We start from the raw sequence: 7,721 nt of genomic DNA on the forward strand, positions 1-7,721 counted from the left end.
TCCACTGTACCTTGAATATAGACTTTGTGTGAGGAGATCACTGTGAAGTTTGTTATTTTGAAGTACTTAGCCCACATCCCTGGTTGAAGGGATCGCTTACGTCTGCTATTTTTCTTGAAAGAGTGTTCGATGAATCTCGCTTGTTGCGACTCAAGTAACGCTAATGTAATCGGTTGGAAAGATTTTTAACTCATTTTGAAGACCCGACGAGAGCAGCGTGGATTCGAAATAACTAACACTTGCGTTGGAAATTGTAAATCGTGTCATGACCCTTCGCGTTTTCATCGATATGATAAAGTCGGCAACAGCACGCATGTACACGTCCCTATGCATCGGGCGTGAAATAGAATGGAACAACTTTGTTGGTGTCTTGTAAGATTTGCGCGATTGAGTTTTGGGTAAAAGGCATCACTTTTTTTATTGTGATGACCACAAATGTACTTTTAAAAAAGGTAAGTGCTCTTAAGGACGGTGACAAATTTTTACTTACCCTTTATATGACACCAAAAAGGCAGAAATGGTGTAAAAACCACAAAAAGTCGGGCGACATTTCGGATTGCAGCCGGGGAACGAAGTTAAACGATGCCTGAAAAGTTGAGCTGAATAGTGCAAATGGAGTAGCTTTCGAGAAAAAGCTGCTTGGTGGGAGCAAAGTGTTAAAGCAGTCGAATTTTGGGAGAGAAAAAAGCCAATTGCCCATTGTTACGAAGGTGATTAAGAGAGCATGCATATACAGGGCAGAAAAGAGCATTCTTTACAGAGAGTCAATTGGGGGAAAATTATAGAATATATGTAAAACTTATGGGATAGTATACCCAGGTGCGAAAGAGGGCAGTTTTTGAAGACTCGGAAACTTTTCTCACTCCCACTAAGATGCTCTGGCAACAAATTGATGCTTCGCGCGCTGCATATGGAGGGAATCCAAGCGTTTCCGTCTTCGTGTATGTTCTTGTATCTCAAGTTATTTAGTGTGAATGCGTTTGCTCATTCTCCTCCATCTTTATTATTTACCTTCAATGCTTTTCCCTATAAACTAGGGGCCGCGCTCCGAAGGTTCCGACATAGGAAGCCACTTGTGCTGCTACGCGCTCGCTGGGTGGTCCTCGCTTTCATTCTTTGTTTGTTCATTTATTTGTTTTTTTACTTCGAATATTATTTTATGTTTCCTATTTTCCTCGCCGACGCACAAACTGCATTTGGAAGAAACCGGAAGGAACACCTAATGGCATTTGTCTTTCGCACGAACAACGCATAAATGAGCTCGCATTTGGCGACTTCGACGAGAAATCTTTTGTTTCTCAATGCGCTTGGCTCAGCTCTATTTGTCGCTTTGAGGTGCTCAGTCGGAACTTGTACGTGTACTGACGCCTTCCAGAAGTGTGCATAGTGAGGACTATAGTGCGTTTTCAGTTACGCCACCACACGCGTATGTATGTTGTTTGGTTTCAAAGGCACGTTATTTCAATAATTAAATCAGTGATATGAAATTATTGTAATAATAGTAACTTTCGTAATGTTTCTACAATAAAAATAAAATGCGAAAAAAAAATTTGAAATATAAATAATTTTTGCCAAGTAGTGTGAAAGACAAGAACACAAGAATACACATTGCAACGAATTCACAAAAACTGATTCGGCCACATCTCAATTTTTTATGAATTACATTTTTTTGCGTGTCAGGGAGTCACACATCATCAAATGCTGCCCTACGTTCTGCATGAGCCCAGTTCAAAAGTCAATTCTGGTATCAAGTGCTAGCGTCACGAAAATGAAAAGTAAAAAAAAAAGAATTAATGTACACATGCTGCAATTCACGTAGACGGAAGTACGCGTGATTTGCCGCCATTACGCCACGTGCGCGTGTGTCTCATTTCCTGTTTTCTGCCACACCTCCGTCTATCGATCTGCGGCGTAATGTTATCATGGTATTGGCGTATGAAGCAGAAGAGAAGTCATCGCTGTTAAACGAATTCCGTGGGCTCCCCCTGCAAGCCGGCTGTAGCCAGGTTATTGGGGCAAGTTAGCGATTGACTGACTCTCTTTCTCGTTCATTTCCTCACGTTTACGAGTTGGATCAATCCACCTGACTTGGTTGTAATCGTTGCCCTCTTTTCCCGGTAACATTGTATTGAGTCTTCATGATTTGGACTTGATTCGTGCTTGTGACAGAGCGCGAGAATTAGTGAAAGGAAGATCACAAAAAAGTGCCCTAAACCGCGTTTCCGGCGTCGTTAAGTGCATGCACCGATGGAGGTAGTTTCAACGAGTGGAGCCTTCGAAGCCATTCTCGTGATGCTCGGGTGGTCCATATTGACTACATCAGTATACCACTTGGACATGTTCAAACGGCAGATAACCGCTTCGTACATGCAAAGTTATCTTTGCTTCAGCGGTCACAGCGCCCGTCTTTGTGTTTCACTTGGTTCGTTTTCGCTCCTGCGCTGTTTGTTGAAGATAAATTACACACTAGTGCAGTCTCAAATCATGCTTCGGAAGTTACAAATAACGTTTGTGGCACTTTACGCCACCAAAGCTTCGCACTCTTATTTTATAATTCGCGAGCATATTTAAACTTAGCAATGAGCGAGAATACTCAGCGGAATGGAGTAGCTTGGTACCACGAAACGCTGACGAAATCACCAGACACCACGGATGCAAACCAGTAAGTGTAGTGGGAAATAAGTTTTTAATGAAATGAATAATTAATTGTGAGCGACGTCTAAACGTCTACTGTCCGTGAACTTGACACATATTGTGGGTAAACGTCGAGCCTGTCAGGTCGTCTCACCCTCTTTCAGGTAAGAGTCCTGATTATGAAAGCCTTGACGCCATGCCTTGCGGAGATTCATTCATTGGCCAGCTTCCTGCCCCTTTAATCACCCGAGACGCTTGTCGTTTTATGAACCTTCCACGCCTATACAGCCATTGTCATGACTGGCGTTGCATAAGGCTTCCATGAATATAGTTTACGGCCGCATGTGCGGAAATTTCAAGGAAATATAATGAAACTACGAGAACGCGTATGCTCTAAAAAGCAATGAACGCCGTGCCAATGTTGTGGGTTCGGTGCCTCGTGGTGTCTCGATATTTTCCTCGCTCTTTCTTTCTTTATTTCTTTCTTTATTTCATTCTTTCTTTCTTTCTTTTTCTTTGTTTGTTTCTTTATTTATTTATTTAAACAGAATGTGGTGCGAATCACAAACTAAATACTTATCAAAAGTATCTGCTCAATTTCATAAATGGTTGTGTGTTTTCAATTATATTTTCTTGAATTCATTTGTTTCATATCATTGTATGTGTGCGCAGGTGTCTGGATGCTTTTTTTCTTCTCCAACACAACTATTTTGAGACTACAGGTCAACAAACTATGCTGATGTTGCCATTCGAATGCTGACGTGTGCAGTGTCTATATAAAACGTAAGGTTCACGGTTTTTGTATGCAAATAGCACAATTACATTAACTTACATGAACTTTGAGATCCAAGACGATGTAATGGAAATAAGTATAGTTGGAAGGCCGTCGTTGATAAGATCAGGCTGAGTGAAGAACATTATATTGAACAAGTTCCTCAAAGAGATAGGCGATTGAATGTTTAAATTTCGTAGGGGCTTGGAAACCCGGGACAACGCGAAAAAAAAAAATCACATCTCATGTTTTCGTCATCACGAAGGGCATGTTCTGCGTGTTGCCTATGGTAGGCCCACTTTCAATTTTCTTTTTATTTACTATGTTTTTCCCATGACGGCAAGATTATTGCTGGCGCAGCATGGAGTGCTTGCAGTCGAAAAGTTCCTCCGCCGCAGAAGGGATACTGCACGAATGATGGTGCAGATTAGGCGTGCCACCGACACCAAGAGGTTCCGCAGAGAAGGTTGCAACACTCGCCCTTGTGAAATGCATGCATCTAAATTTAGCTGCCAGAACCGCGGGTTGGTTCATTACCGAGTCACTAATTATTTACAAAGCCGACTGAGCGCCTCCTAAACTTGATACACGAGCCAGGGGAGCATACATGCTGTGTGCCTAATTAAACGCTATTAAAGGTTGTGGAAAATGCGCGCCGTCAACCGTGCCATGGCTCAGAAAATGTCAATTTCTCTGCGCGCCCATTTCACTGCAGCAGCGTCATAACCTTCCCTAGTCTATTACCAACTCTCGCTATCGTCAATCTCCCTGATTCAGTCCCCAAAATAACGCCCGAAATTTGCCGCCAATGTTCGGGTGAGCGAAATGAGAGGGTATATAGTTGTATGAGGCGAAAAGATTGCGTAAGCTATCCTATGCATGAACTGGCTATGACCGCTAGGTGCATGATCATGGATAGCCACTCTTCGTGCCGCAATGTCAGGCGATGACTAACTCTCCTTCGTAACTGGTACCTTGCAGGAGGCCTCTCAAAAACAGTGACTGCTTTAAATATAAAGAACACCCGTGCAGTACGTGAATAACATCCACATTTTAGAGCTGACAATACCCTTGGTCAACTCAGAGTAAATTTTCACATGATGTCCACATTGCTAATTAACAACTAAGTAACGATTCAATAAGCTCTATCTCAGAGCATCAATTTAAACAAACAAAACTACCCCCCATACAAAAACTGCGTATACGGCGCAAAGGAAAAATACAATTTTTTTACTTAAGCCGCATATCTTGATTTATATCTTCGTGTGTCCAGTCAAAAAGTTTTATAGCATCAAAACACAGTTAAAATTAAACTATTCAAAAAGATGTTGAGGGAAGGGCCACTATACTATGATTCTTGAACTAGTAGTTGTTGCACTATGTCATCTGCCTATTTAGATAAGCCCGAATAGAGTAAATGTGATTGCTTCAAATTATGTTAGTGCTAAAACAAAGAAGGGTGAGATTGTTGAAAGAAACTGGCTTCATAAACAGAGCGGGATGTGCTACACTTTCTATCTGTTTACGCTAGCCTATATATACTGTCTGAAGCAGTGAGAATCACCAATAAACTAGAACCATACGCTCTGCCACGCCAAAGTCATTCCTAAAAAAGAGAACTCGTTTAACTCGCGGAAAGCAAGCGCTGTTCGCACGATACCACCGGAGGGCTGAAAGAAGGGGAGCGGAAATTAACTTTGCCGGTACGGAAGTATACACACCTGTGCAACGCGCACCTATGTCTTGCCCTCCCTTTTCTGTGTTCAATTCTATGCATTCCAATGTGGGGTCTTTACGATGTTTTCAGGAGAATGGTTGGTTGGTCGCCCTAAACGAATACTCTCGGCACTCCAGCGGCCTTGTTTACCTGCGCGCTTCTGGTGTAGCTGTTCGCGGCCGGTGAAGCGTGCGTTGTTCTTGGCGTTGGCGAGCCGTACACGAACGAGCGGCGGGCTTGTTTTCTGCGAGCATCACGGTGCCTACCGCTCCTTCACCTCATTCTGGCAGCGAAAGAAAATCACTTTTCTCCAGTTCTTCCGAGTCGACTTTCGGGTTTCCAAGCAGTGAGGTGGAAACGGCCGGCAGTATCACTCGGCCGCGCTCTCTATCTCATGTCCGGCTGTGTCCTTCGGTAGGAACAGAGCCGACCGGAAAAGCCATTCGTTGCGCAGGGCGCCATCTGAGCCTCGGGTGTGGTTGATGAAACACGGCTCCGGTAACAGCGCGCGGCTGGCCATGATTCCTCGATTGGTTTCGTTCACGTCTAAGAGAGCAATGATCGCGTCCCCGACTTTGGCGTGAACCGGCTAGTGAGGGGCATGCTTATTGCATCACCTCTCGCGGCGATGAGTGGCAGCCTGCCACAGTGAATCGGATCCTTCGATAGGACGAAGAAACGACGGCGTCCTGGTACAGCCTGGCAATTAAATTGAACAGCATATCCGACCGCTCTTTGCCGCCGTGATGGTTGTACTTGCTAGTGACTCCAGGAAGTAAATTGCCCAGTGCAGTGTATACGTTTTGTTGCTTAGAAGGAAACATACCCATTCTGAAGGAGACACGCTGGCCATACTTATTGCGTCGTTCCCTTCATTTATTAATCGGATGGTTTATACAACATATTAGACTCAGATGCTCTGAATATGCTGAGAAATGTACAAAGCATAAGTGAACGGAGGGTCGGAAGAAATATATACCTACTAAATGTAGTGCGAGGGAATTCAGCTATGCATACGTTTTTCAAGCATATGAAGAACTTTGATGGGCTGCCATTTGGCACCACTGCTAGCCAATAACGGGAAAACTGAACCGATAAATGAAAAGATTTACAGCTTAGCATACGTGCCTCTGCGAATGCTTCAGTTATTTTTTAACGTTTTCGTGAGCGCTGTCATGGCCAAGTTGTAGTGAAAATTTCGGAGGAAAATCTTGCTGGTTCTTTTGAAGGGATATTTGTTCCTTCCAAAAAAAGTCACACTTTACGGCGGCCAAGCGATCCTGTTACCCAAAAGAATGGTCTTATACCGTGGATCGTCAGTTATTACTGTAATAACTCTTGCAATCAGTGAATGATGCGTCTGGCTGGGCTGTGGACACACTATCGTGCTAGATGCAATCACGCATCTAAGTGTCAGACGAGAGAGAGAAAGAAAGAAAGAAAAGTATGTGGAATGGCACAGACATCCACTAGGAGCCTGTTCGGTTTGCTTCCCTACACCGGGAAGATGTATAAAAAGTTGAAAATTGAAGAAAGAAGATTTACTACTGTAGTCGCGCACACCTAAAGGAGCACATCGAGTTTACAAGCTGTTGCAGTGACCTCTCGACATTAATATAGTAAAAATGTTTTCAGTGCCAGTTGCACCATTGGCGTGCACGGCCATGGCTGTAGACAAAATCTTGGATTCTGAAAAGGTCTTGGGACAAGCTGGCTCAACGCTGGACGGCATGAAGAGCATACAGGTCGTGCCCCACAGTTTATTTCAACCCGCAATAGTCGCATGTACGCGTTGTTTTAGCCAATGAATTATGAACTCGTATACATTTTCGCGACTGCTACTGCGATTTAGAAACTAAAGAACGATGTTGTATCGGAGGGCAAAAATTGTGTTGGAAGTTGCAGTTTTGAATAATGATCAAGTAACTAATGCCAGTATAGAGAACTCAGAGGCGACCAGAAATTCTGTGAGAGGCAGGGAGTAAAATGTCTTCGAGTTGCAGTGTCGGTTCACTTATGGGATCGGTTCCACTCTGTCTTCTGCATGGGCGGGCTGGGTTTCCTTAAGGGTGAACTCATTTCTAGTAATACCGAGATGGCATGGCTGTCACCGAAAATTCTACTTCGGGCCCTTTCTCGTAAGCTTGATGGTCACTATGTCTTATTTTTTGCGCAAATTACTCCTGAGCCCTGTTGCGTGGCAAAGTTGAAGCCATAAACAAATGGTGTTGGTGAATAACTAATCGAATAGTATTCTATTCAATTCGTAATTGAACTTAACAAGGCATATGTTAAATACCAAACGTTTTTCAATATATTTTCAATAGTAAGCACCGATGACGAAAACCTCAAATGAATGAAACACTCATTGAGAGAGGAGTAACGTTTGTTGTTTTAATAATCAAATGACAAAAGAATTACGGGACTTAATCGCTAATTGATTATGAGATGAAGGCGTTCTTGCTTAAAACTACAGTGTCGCCGAAGCAACAGAGTCATTAATTCCTTATCTTTATCATAATATTCGTAATGACGGTGACAACTCGTGAGTATTGTCTAATACATGTGTATCAGTTTTGTTTGACAGCTGTTAGTGAA

Source organism: Rhipicephalus microplus, chromosome X (assembly GCF_043290135.1).
Source record: "Rhipicephalus microplus isolate Deutch F79 chromosome X, USDA_Rmic, whole genome shotgun sequence".
Classification (NCBI taxonomy): Eukaryota; Metazoa; Arthropoda; class Arachnida; order Ixodida; family Ixodidae; genus Rhipicephalus; species Rhipicephalus microplus.